Source organism: Nerophis ophidion, linkage group LG01, assembly GCF_033978795.1.
Source record: "Nerophis ophidion isolate RoL-2023_Sa linkage group LG01, RoL_Noph_v1.0, whole genome shotgun sequence".
NCBI classification, from domain to species: domain Eukaryota; kingdom Metazoa; phylum Chordata; class Actinopteri; order Syngnathiformes; family Syngnathidae; genus Nerophis; species Nerophis ophidion.
The window spans coordinates 55,224,279-55,236,778 of NC_084611.1; the positions used below are offsets into that span (position 1 = coordinate 55,224,279).

The 12,500-nt window shown below is 39.3% G+C and overlaps 1 protein-coding gene across 4 annotated transcripts in view; it reads left to right on the forward strand.

The window, feature by feature from the left end:
• The window catches only part of sh3pxd2aa (SH3 and PX domains 2Aa), a 232,777-nt gene that overhangs the window by 17,743 nt on the left and 202,534 nt on the right, over positions 1–12,500 (forward strand). The window contains exon 1 of one of the 4 annotated variants that reach the window (XM_061907821.1): positions 7,119–7,145. The exons of the other annotated variants lie outside the window; for them this stretch is intronic. The gene's annotated coding sequence lies outside the window, so the exon portion shown is untranslated. Of the gene's footprint in view, positions 1–7,118; positions 7,146–12,500 lie in introns of those variants that run through there. 4 annotated transcript variants of the gene reach the window in all.

The window sequence follows — 12,500 nt, forward strand, 5'->3', positions numbered from 1 at the left end:
CAGTAGCCCTTTATAGTGAGCTGTGCGTCTCACCTTTTTCCCTGGATCTCCCTCTGGACTCTGACTGCCTCCCTCAATCCTTGGCTCCCTCCGCTTGGACACGGATCTTGTCTCTTCGCTCCTGCCCTACGGACTTCCGTGATATTTCGCTTTCCACAACATTTGGTAACACACACCTCAGCTAATCACACACATAGCCTCACACCACATACACTTTTGTACCTCTTCCACACTCCATTTCCTTAGTTTATTTTTTACTGTTTGATTATTATATATATATATATATATATATATATATATATATATATATATATATAAGATAAATCTTTGGACATTACTGCCACCTGGTGTCAGTCTGCCGTCGTCTTCCCTTGTTTAAACCATAACACACTGGTCCCTACGACCATGTTTTACCAGATATGTAACCAGATATGTACAGTCCGTACAGCAATGTTTTTAAAATTAATTAATTTTACTTTTTGAAACCGATACCGATAATTTTTCCATATTACATTTTAAAGCATTTATTGGACGATATCGGCAGGCTGATATTATCCGACATCTCTACTTAAAATGCACCAAAGAAGGAATATAACATATGTAATATTTACATATTATATATATACTGCTATTTTAAAAAAATATAATATAAACAATATTTAACAAATTCCAATTATCGTGTACAATATTACAGTATATGTAAAAGCTGCAGCAAAAAAAAAAGGACAGCATAAAATAGTAAGTTACCCATGCCTTGAGCACTAATACGGAGGACACGATGTTGACAGCTTCCAAAAACAATTTGACATGTGGACTCGTCAGAAAACTTTTGCACTTTGCATCAATCCATCTTAGATGAGCTTGGGCTCAGCAAAGCCAGTAGCGTTTCTGGGTGTTGTTGATAAATGGCTTTCGCTTTACGTAGTAGAGTTTTAACTTGCACTTACAGATGTAGCGACCAACTGTAGTTACCGACAGTGGTTTTCTGAAGTGTTCCTGAGCCCGTGTGGCGATATAATTTACACACTGATGTTGGTGTTGGATGCAGGACCGCCTGAGGGATTGAATATCACGGGGCATTCAGTGTTGGTTTTCGGCCTTGCCGCTTACATGGAGTTATTTTTTCTGAACATTTTGCAATAGCTCGTTGAGAAATGTTGTTCTTAAACTGTTGGACAATCAGGCATTGGTTCACAGAGTGGTGACCCTCGCAACATCTTTGTTTGTGAATGACTGTGCATTTCATGGAAGCTGCTTTTTATACCCAATCATGGAACCCACCTCTTTCCAATGAGCCTGTTGACCTGTGGGATGTTTCAATTAAGTGTTTGATGAGCATTCCTCAACTTTCTCCGTCTTTTGTGACACTTGTGCCAGCTTTTTTGAAACATGTTGCAGGCATGAAATTCCAAATGAGTTAATATTTGCAAAAAATAACAAAGTTTACCAGTTTGAACATTATCTTGTCTTATCTATCATTATCTATCATATCTTGTCTTTGGAGTCTATTTAATTGAATATAAGTTGAAAAGGATTTGCAAATCATTGTATTCTGTTTTTATTTACCATTTACACAACGTGCCAACTTCACTGGTTTTGTTAATAGCCTAACAGTTTATTTATTCATTGCTAAATTAATGATACTTTAACAGCATCTAATACTTTGCATGATATTAAAATTTTGAGTTTCACCATTGTAAAGTTTTTTTTTTTTCTTGCAATTATGTTTGCAAAGTAAGCTCACATGACATATGCTCATTTAGGGCTGGGCGATATGGCCTACTTTTATTATCTCGATATTTTTAGGCCATGTCACGATACACGATATATATCTCGATATTTTGCCTTAGCCTTGAATGAACACTTGATGCATATAATCACAGCAGTATGATGATTCTATGTGTCTACATTAAAACATTCTTCTTCATACTGCATTAATATATGCTACTTTTAAACTTTCATGCAGAGAGGGAAATTACAACTAAGTCGATTTACCAAAACTATTTATTAAGCGGTGGCACAAACATTCATGTAAATTCCAAAACAGAAAGTGCAAGATTGTCAGACATTTTAAAACAAGCTATGAGTGCACTTTTGTGCATGATGTCACTAAGATGACATATCAAAATGTACAGAAGACCACTGCAATAGTTTAAAACAAATAAAGGGCACTTTTGTGCACGATGTCACACAAGATATTTCATTAACTGTCCAATAAAAATTAGCTGCATAATAGAAAATCAAATCACTATGTAGTAGGTTACTGCGGACGTTATCTCCTTATGTTGTTGACTATTTTTTTCAGACGGTGTTGATGTGGAAATGGTTGCCTCTGCATTTTGTTGGTGTGGCACCGAACGGAGATGTTGAAATGCGGAGTTTCAAGCATTCTTCATTCTCTAGCAGGGGACTTTTCAAATGATGCTACATATTAGCAGTAATGCTATTTTTTTAGCAACGCTTTTGCCCCACACTTGACAAATTACGGTTGTCCGTTTGACATATTCCCACTTGAAGCCAAACCATTGCCAACCGATGGACCCCCTGCTGTTTTTCTTGGGAATTAATTCTTCCTTCATTAGTTACCAGTTTCGCCCCTTCTCTCTCTCGTATTACCGCTCGCACCACAGCTAACGTCACCCATGCCACTACCTCGCTGCTTGGCGAGGGGCATATACGTATGTGACGTATGTAAGAAGGTGCGCTTCTTTTATGTCTCTGTGAGAAGCAGAGACAAGAGAGTGAGAATAGCCTGTAGTGTAATGCCGGCAGCCAAAAGCAACTGCGTGAGAACATATACTCGAATATCACGATATAGTCATTTTCTATATCGCACATAGACAAACCCGCGATGTATCGAGTATATCAATATATCTCCCAGCCCTAGGCTCATTACATGCAACTCAAGGTTTTTCAAGACTTCTTTTGATATAGTTTTCTTGCCCTTGCTGGAAAAAGTTTGGACACCCTTGTTAAGTTAAAGTATTTGTTATTTTCACACACACTAGGTGTGACAAAGCTATTCTCTGCATTCGACCCATCACCCTTGATCACCCCCTGGTAGGTGAGGGGAGCAGTGAGCAGCGGCGCTGGCCGCGCCCGAGAATAATTTTTTGGTGATTCAACCCTCAATTCCAACCCTTGATGCTTAGTGCCAAGCAGGGAGGTAATGAGTCCCATTTTTATCGTCTTTAGTATGACTCGGCCGGGGTGTGAACTCACGAGCCACCGTAATCTAATGATATAACAGGAGCTTCTTGTAGAGTTCCGTTGTGGACTTTGAGCAGGCCCATTTGTGGCCTAGTTTCCCAAGCCGGCAGCTCCCCTGAGATAAGGCTGTTCACTGTGCAAAAACAGAGAGAGGGAAGGAGCGAAAACAGAAGCGCACTCTGTGTTATTCATTCAGTCTCATTTATAATGTTTGTGAAAGGAGCATATAGAGTGTGACCGCTAACACAGCAAGGAGGTTTCTCTAAATGTTTTTGCTGTTGCATGGGTTGCTGATAACATTGTGAGGAAGGTCTGTTTGTAGTTTCCCTACAAGTACATTTTTTTTTTTAAAGAGTCTTCCTCTGTACAAAATTATTTGGCACCACACGTCTCTTCCGCGAGCTGCTCCCCACTAAAAATATGTGTTGGTCTATAAATGACTGAGCCACAGTTTAGGGAGGCTTAGCTCTTTAGGACTTTAAAGGGGCCCCATCTACCTTTGTCAAGTTTCTAAGACTAATGCAGTGGTTCTTAACCTTGTTGGAGGTACCGAACCCCACCAGTTTCATACGCGCATTCACTGAACCCTGCTTTAGTGAAAAATAAAAATGTTTTTTTCTTTAATTTAATCTAAATTTATAAATATTAATCATAAAATTATGTTATTATTTTAAATAAATACTAATAAAGATATCTTTTTTACAAACAGAAAGTTACAGGAATGTACACATAATCCCATGTTTACATCTCATTCGTGGGAACTAAATGCGATATCTGGAAAGGGGTACAAATTATTTCCAAAGCAGGAACCCCACCCAGACATAAAATACTAGTACACAGCTCATGAAAAACAATATTTTGTGTGATTGTCATTGTAAGTGGGCCAAAACACTTATATTAGAAAATAATCTCATGGAAATGACTGCTGTCATTTGATTATAATAATAAAACATTTAACTTGTTATTTAGTCAGGTTTCGGACAGGTGTGCTGCTGGTGTGGCCACAGTGCATGTGCACGTCTGATGTCTCTCACATGTGCTCCACTGAATGCTCAAGGAGTTTTTACGTTTTCTCACGCATGTGGAACATTAGAGGGAACATTGTTTGGGGGTATCGATAATACGTCGATAGGGAGAAGTTTTTATTAACACGATGAGTCGGGTGTGTTTTGACCTCCACGATGGAGGCTCCGCCGAACCCCTGAGGCCGACTTACCGAACCCCTAAGGTTCGATCAAACCCAGGTTAAGAACCACTGGACTAATTTATAACGACCGTTCCACGGAATCAGTGTCACTTGTAAGAAAAAAAAAAAAAAAGTAAATTCAAACTCGGGCAATTTCTTTTTTTTGTACTAGGTTCCTCTGACAAAGATGTTTCATTTGATTATTAGAAAACAACTGTAGTGACTTTTTGCCATATAAATAGAAAATACACTAACAATCAATCAAAGCCACAACGACATCCTCTGCTCCGATCCCACATCAGGAAAAAATCTAACTCAACCTAATGGCTCTTCCGTAGCCTCTACCCTCCCCAATATTTCCTTAGCACACCTATCAAAACATGGCTGAAGCTAACAAGAGCGAGACGTTTATTCCAAAGAAAAGAAAAGTGTTGTCAGTCGTTCGGTTTTGCGACAACAGCCTTGGAACAAATGACCGCGTGCTGCAAAGTTTGTGTTAAAAAGGCAGCAGCATAAAACATGTATTCCTGCATCTGAAAATGAAGGCTCCAGTTAAGTGCAGGAATTGCAACTGTTTACTACCCCATCAAGTCATAAAAATTGGGGTCCCACAGTACATTTTTGTGGTCCCACTTTTTTGTAAGCATTTTGAAAACAAATTTTAGAATGGAAAAAAGTTGTCATAAACTTTACTTAATTCAATAAAAAAATAATACAAAAAAAACCCCCAAGTCTTTATGCATGTGTAAATTTTATACAGTTATAAACATCCATTCACTTTCTTCTTTCCTTCATGGATCTAAACTTTACCACTGCTGGTAGTTTTTTCTATATTTTTATTTTAGTTGTAGGTGTATTTATTTCAGTATTAAAGTGTAAAAGTGTTTTGCTTTGGTCATGAAATTATGATAATGGTGTGCCAGGGCATACATACATAATTTATATGCCGTATTTTTCGGATTATAAGTCGCTCCCAAAAACATATATATGTCGCACTGGAGTATAAGTCGCATTTTTAGGGGAAATTTATTTGATAAAATCCAACACCAAGAATGTCAACCTAGGACATTGATTGAGTGTGCTCCTACGACGCAGAGGGAATATGGGACGAGCCAGGCGTGAATTAAGGTACATGATGTTTTATTGGGATTCTAAATACAAAAATAAACAAACCAAGGGCGCTCACAAAGAGGTATAAAACTTGGCTACAAAAATACAATCAGGAAAACAAAACAACTGCTCGATGGCATGAAAGACAATTAACTAACTTAAGCTTGCACTGTGGCAAAACTATGAATAACTAACACACAAAAAACTTACTGTGACAGATACAAGGGGCATGGATTGCAAGGTAATTGAGGGTGCGTGAAGGCATGAAGCAGAATGCAAATAGCAAAGTTCCCAGGACGAGGACAGAAACAGAATGATATAAATAGCAGCTATGATGATTAGAAACAGGTGTGGGACTGAGGGCTGGGCGTGACTTGGAGACCAGGTGGAAACTAATGGGCTACTATGGAAAAACAAAACCAGGAAGTGTAAAACGGGAAACAAGAGTCCAAAAACAAAAACATAACATGACAAAACAAGATCCATAGGTGTGACAGAGCCCCCCCCGTTAAAGACAGCTCCCAGATGTCCAAAAACAAAAAACAAAACAAAACTATGATCGAGAAAGGTTTTGTTAAGAAACCATTCTGAGCCTTATCTTATTTAGTTTTTATTTTATATATGTTGACCACATTAACCTTGGCAATGGACCCGGTGTGTTTATGTATCTTATGCCATTGTTCACAAATTTGGTAAATAATAAAAAAAATGTATATTTTGTTGTTTTCTTACTGTACCGAAAATGAACCGAACCGGGACCTCTAAACCGAGGTACGTACTGAACCGAAATTTTTGTGTACCGTTACACCCCTAGGTGTATCAGATTTGTAGGTGGGTTTATTTTGTACCCTTCGTTCATATTTCACTGTTGATTATTTTGTTGAGTTTCACTTGATTGTAAAATGTCAATCAAAAGGGGGTGTGACTTTCATATTTTGTCAATATTCAGTGTTTTATCGTTCATAGAAAAATTAAAAATTCCATGATGTTTAAGGCAGTCAGTCATAACATTTTTAGCATTCAATCGGACATTTTTGTGAGGTTTTGTTTTAGTGTCCCTAAAAATAGAAATACCGGCCCCCAGACACATTTTTTTCTCTAAATGTGGCCCCCGAGTCAAAATAATTGCCCAGGCCTAGGATAATGCATTTATCATTTGTTTTCAAAACAGTGGAAAACCAAACATTTACTGTGGGACCACATTTTTCTGACTTGAGGGGTGTCCCTGGGACCCCATTTAGAAAATGCCTAACGCCAACACTGCAAAGACGTAAACGTATGGGAAACGCTGCACTGTATATTGTCCTAAGGTAGAAATGTGAGTGTGAATTTTCGTATGTTTCCATGTGCAAAGTCGGCCCTAAGTCAGCGGCAATAGACTCCGTGAGAAATATTTCCAAACGGAAAAATCCAATCTACCGAATGACTTTTTCTAGGTAAAAATCATTTGTGCTTTCATAGTCTGAGACTACAGGATGGAGAGCGTCCGTTTTGTATGCTGCTTTAAATATAGTAGTTTAGGCGGGGTTTGCAGCATTTAGTGGCTAACCCACATACTCCGCCCGACCTAGTACGGCGTTCTTTTGCTCTCTTCGCTTGAAAAGTCGCTCACTTTGTGCCTGTTTTTACCTTCAAAACTGTAAGTTCCTATATCATACTGTATGTTTATATGCACTATTGTCATTGCTGAGTGCTGGTATTTACACTTCTACTATTCAAGGGAAGCTTTTTTGAGGAGAAAATCAGCTATTGTCATTCATTGTACGAACTGAAGATGAACATAATGGAATAATCAAAGTTACAATTTGTTGTGTAAATTTATAATTAACAATTTCTGCTGTGATTTGGAACATGTTGAACAAAAGAGGTTCAACGTCTTGTTTTGCTCTATGGCAGAAAAATGTACAAGGTTTTTTTCCCCTTCCTTTCTGGGATGTTAAACCCCCAGAAAATTGTTTTCTGTTTCACCCTTGTTCATGGCGCTCTCATTTGAAAACATTTATAGACTCTTCTACAAAAAGAAGTGACACATTGGGCATTTTTAACCAGAGCTGTGGCTATAAAAAGTATTTAAATCCAGTGGTGGTCAAAAGTTTACATACACTTGTAATAAACATAATGTCATGGCTGTCTTGAGTTTCCAATAATTTCTACAACTCTTATTTTTTTTGTGATAGAGTGATTGGAGCACATACTTGTTGATCACAAAGAACATTCATGAAAGTTGGTTCTTTAATTAATTTATTATGGGTCTACAGAAAATGTGGGTCAAAAGTGGGGGTCCCCAAACTACGGCCCCCGGGCCAGATACGACCCGCCAGTGTCCAAAATCTGGCCCGCGGGTAGGCCTGAATAAAAAAAAAAAGAGGTTCATTTATTATATTTTAATTATTATTATTTTAATATGTCCTTTGTAGCCCATCCATCAATCCATTTTCTTCGGCTTGTTATTCTCAGGGTCTTCTAGCCGCGCAGGCAAATCATATTGTCTGAAAATGAATTTTCCCATCGATAACATGACATCATCACGTGCAATGGCAAAATTGTTGGCGCTATGTAATGTAGACTCCTCCGAGTGTAGAGTTTTTAAACATCAGTGTGTGACTCGTTTTTGTTTTATATATATATATATATATATATATATATATATATATATATATAGCCCCTGGCCAAATTTTTTGTAACCCAATGCGCCCCCGGGCGAAAAAGTTCGGGGACCTCTGGTTAAAAGTATACACACAGCAATGCTAATATTTGGCTACTTGTCCTTTGGCAAGTTTTACTGCAATAAGGCACTTTTTTTAGCCATCTTCTGGTTGAATTTTTGACCACTCCTCTGGACAAAATTGGTGCAGTTCAGCTAAATGTGTTGGTTTTCTGACATGGACTTGTTTCTTTAGCATTGTCCCCACATTTAAGTCAGGACTTTGGGAAGGAAGGCCATTCTAAAACCTTAATTCCAGCCTGATTTAACCATTCCTTCAACACTTTTGACATGATTTTGGGGTCATTGTCTTGTTGGAAAACCCAACTGCGCCCAAGTCCCAACCTCCGGGCTGATGAGTTTAGGTTCCATCCATCCATTTTCTATCGCTTGTCCCGTCCGGGGTCGTGGGGGGTTGCTGGAACCCATCTCCGCTGCATTCGGCCAGGGTAGTGATGGTTCTGGCAAAACCGATGTCTCAGCGCATGCGTCGAGCTAACAGAGCAAATCCTGTGTCGGTAGCGTACCGCTTTTAGAAAATCACGTGACTGATCATGAGCTGTTTCGGTCACGTGACCGATACGCGAACTGTGTCGGACAGACGCCTGCGCGCCAAACTGTGTTTATAAGGAAGCGCATCTGTCAACGAGATGCTGCTGCCAACAGAATCGCCACACTTCTGTCGTTGGTCAATTGTAATTTATCCTTGTCGGAGATCTTGGAACAGCTTCAGGCAAAAAGAAAGATTTCCGCCGTGAAATAATAACTAAGAGGAGAAATCGTCTAAATTTTAATACGTTGGAAATTATTATACTTTTTTAAAAATAAAAATCTGTAAAAAAATAAAATTAAAATAAAATTCCCAGTCCACAAGCATCCTCATTCACAACACGTTCTTTTAGATTTCCACGTTATGATACATGTTCACATTATTTATTGACTGTATCTAAAAAAGATAAAAATATATTTTTATTCAAATGAATATATGAAATACAATGACTTGGTTTATATTATTGGATGTACTAGGTCATAAAATCGGTGTTAGTTGAGTCGGTCCATAGGTTGCCTGTAGGGATTTTTAATGTCCAGCAGATGTCAGTATTTAGTGACACAGTATCGACACAGTATCAATACAGTTTTCCAATGTTTCGAAACGCTTCATGATGCCTCATCAACCCATCACTATCGCAGAGTATTATAGTATACTGGTATTATTTTTTATTAATTTATATTGGGGCAGAACGGTGAAACAGGGGTTAGTGCATGTTCCTCACAATACGAAGGTTCTGAGTAATCCCGGGCTCTGCGTGGGTTCCCTCCGGGTACTCCGGCTTCCTCCCACCTCCAAAGACATGCACCTCGTCATAGGCCTCTCCCACTTCCAAAGACATGCACCTAGGCATAGGCCCCTGTCACCTCCAAAGACATGCACCTGGGGATGGGCCCTTCCCACCTCCAAAGACATGCACCTGGGGATGGGCCCTTCCCACCTCCAAAGACATGCACCTGGGCATAGGCCCCTCCCACCTCCAAAGACATGCACCTGGGGATGGGCCTCTCCCACCTTCTAAGACATACACCTGTGGTTGGGCCCCTCCCACCTCCAAAGACATGCACCTGGGGATAGGTTGATTGGCAACACTAAATTGGCCCTAGTGTGTGAATGTTTTCTGTCTGTCTGTGTTGACACTGCGATGAGGTGGCGACTTGTCCAGGGTGTACTCCGCCTTCCGCCCGATCGTAGCTGAGATTGGGGTCTCAGTGGGTGCTGGAGACTAAGGGAATAAGTGGTAGGAAATGGATGGATGGATGGATAATTCAGATTGATTTAATGATTGTATTTTCCTGATTTTACTTTGAAATATTTTTAATTTTCTGTAAAGCACTTGTGAATTTCCATGTGTACGAATTGTCCACCATAAATAAACTTTCCTTGCCTGCATCCCAAGGTGCTATCCGTGATGAATTGAAATTGCAAAAACATGTTTTCTTGAAACTGCCAAACTAACTTCAATTATGTCTGAGGATCATATTTGTATTCTTATCGTGAGAAAATAAGCACAAAACATTGTCCTGAAGAATTAAGAATAGAATATATCTTTATTGTCACTGCACAACAAAATTGTAAGCAAAACTACTTTAGTGCAAATTCATAATGACACATAAAATTCATAAGATAATGCTACTCTGATAAATAGATAAAAAAAACATAAAAACACCAACAGTCATTATTGTGTTGTGTTCAACGACGCTATTGCTCTCGGGTAAAAAAGTGCTCTTAAATCTGTTTGTCCGCCGTTTTATTGTCCTGTATCTCCTGCCCGAGGGCAGCAGTTAAAAAAGTTTATGTACAGGGTGAGATGGGTCCCTTTATGATGTTTTGGCCCTTTTTTTGAGGCACCTGGCACTGTACAGTTCATCTAGGGAGGGGAGAGGGCAGAATTTGGAGGTAATCCTTTTTCAAGGTCAAATTTACTCTCTGTAAAGCACCATACACTGGCAGCAAAACGGGCCCAGAGAGTAATACTACCATCACCATGCTTGACGGTCTGTATGGTGTTCCTGGGATTAAAGGCCTCACCTTTTCTCCTCCATACACATTGCTGGGTATTGTGGCCAACAGCTCAATTTTTTATTCATTCTGATCCAAAATGTCTTATCTTTGTCCATGTGACGTCAGATGTTACATGTTGAAACTTGCCAAGGGACATGCAACCAAATACAAACCCCGTTTCCATTTGAGTTGGGAAGTTGTGTTAGATGTAAATATAAACGGAATACAATGATTGGCAAATCCGTTTCAACCCATATTCAATTAATAAATGCACTACAAAGACAAGATATTTGATGTTCAAACTCATAAACTTTATCATTTTTTTGCAAATAATGAATTTAGAATTTCATGGCTGCAACACGTGCCGAAGTAGTTGGGAAAGGGCATGTTCACCACTGTGTTACATCACCTTTTCTTTTAACAACACTCAAACGTTTCGGAACTGAGGAAATTAATTGTTGAAACTTTGAAAGTGGAATTCTTTCCCATTCTTGTTTTATGTAGAGCTTCAGTCGTTCAACAGTCCGGGGTCTCCGCTGTCGTATTTTACGCTTCATAGTGCGCCACACATTTTCGATGAGAGACAGGTCTGGAATGCAGGTGGGCCAAGAAAGTACCCGCACTCTTTTTTTTTTACGAAGCCACACTGTTGTAACACGTGCTGAATGTGGCTTGGCATTGTCTTGCTGAAATAAGCAGAAGCGTACATGAAAAAGACGCCGCTTGGATGGCAGCATATGTTGTTCCAAAACCTGTATGTACCTTTCAGCATTAATGGTGCCTTCACAGATGTGTGAGTTAACCATGCCTTGGGCACTAATGCACCCCCATAGCATCACAGATGCTGGCTTTTGAACTTTGCATCTTAACAGTCTGGATGGTTCGCTTCTCCTTTGGTCCGGATGACACGATGTCGAATATTTCCAAAAACAATTTGAAATGTGGACTCGTCAGACCACAGAACACTTTTCCACTTTGCATCAGTCCATCTTAGATGAGGTCGGGCCCAGAGAAGCCGGCGGCGTTTCTGGATGTTGATAAATGGCTTTCGCTTTGCATACTACAGCTTTAACTTGCACTTACTGATGAAGCGATGAACTGTATTTAGTGACAGTGGTTTTCTGAAGTGTTCCTGAGCCCATGTGGTGATATCCTTTAGAGATTGATGTCGGTTTTTGATACAGAGCCGTCTGAGGGATCGAAGGTCACGGTCACTTAAAGTTGGTTTCCGGCCATGCCGCTTACGTGGAGTGATTTCTCCAGATTCTCTGAACCTTTTGATGATATTATGGACCGTAGATGTTGATATCCTTAAATTTCTTGCAATTGCACTTTGAGAAACGTTGTTCTTAAACTGTTTAACTATTTGCCCACGCAGTTGTGGATAAAGGGGTGTACCTCGCACCATCCTTTCTTGTGAACGACTGAGCATTTTTTGGAAGCTGTTTTTATACCCAATCATGGCACCCACCTGTTCCCAAATAGCCTGCACACCTGTGGGATGTTCCAAATAAGTGTTTGATGAGCATTCCTCAACTTTATCAGTATTTATTGCCACCTTTCCCAACTTCTTTGTCACGTGTTGCTGGCATCAAATTCTAAAGTTAATGATTATTGGCATTTTTTTTTTTTTTTATCAGTTTGAACATCAAATATGTTGTCTTTGTAGCATATTCAACTGAATATGGGTTGAAAAGGATTTGCAAATCATTGTATTCCGTTTATATTTAGATCCA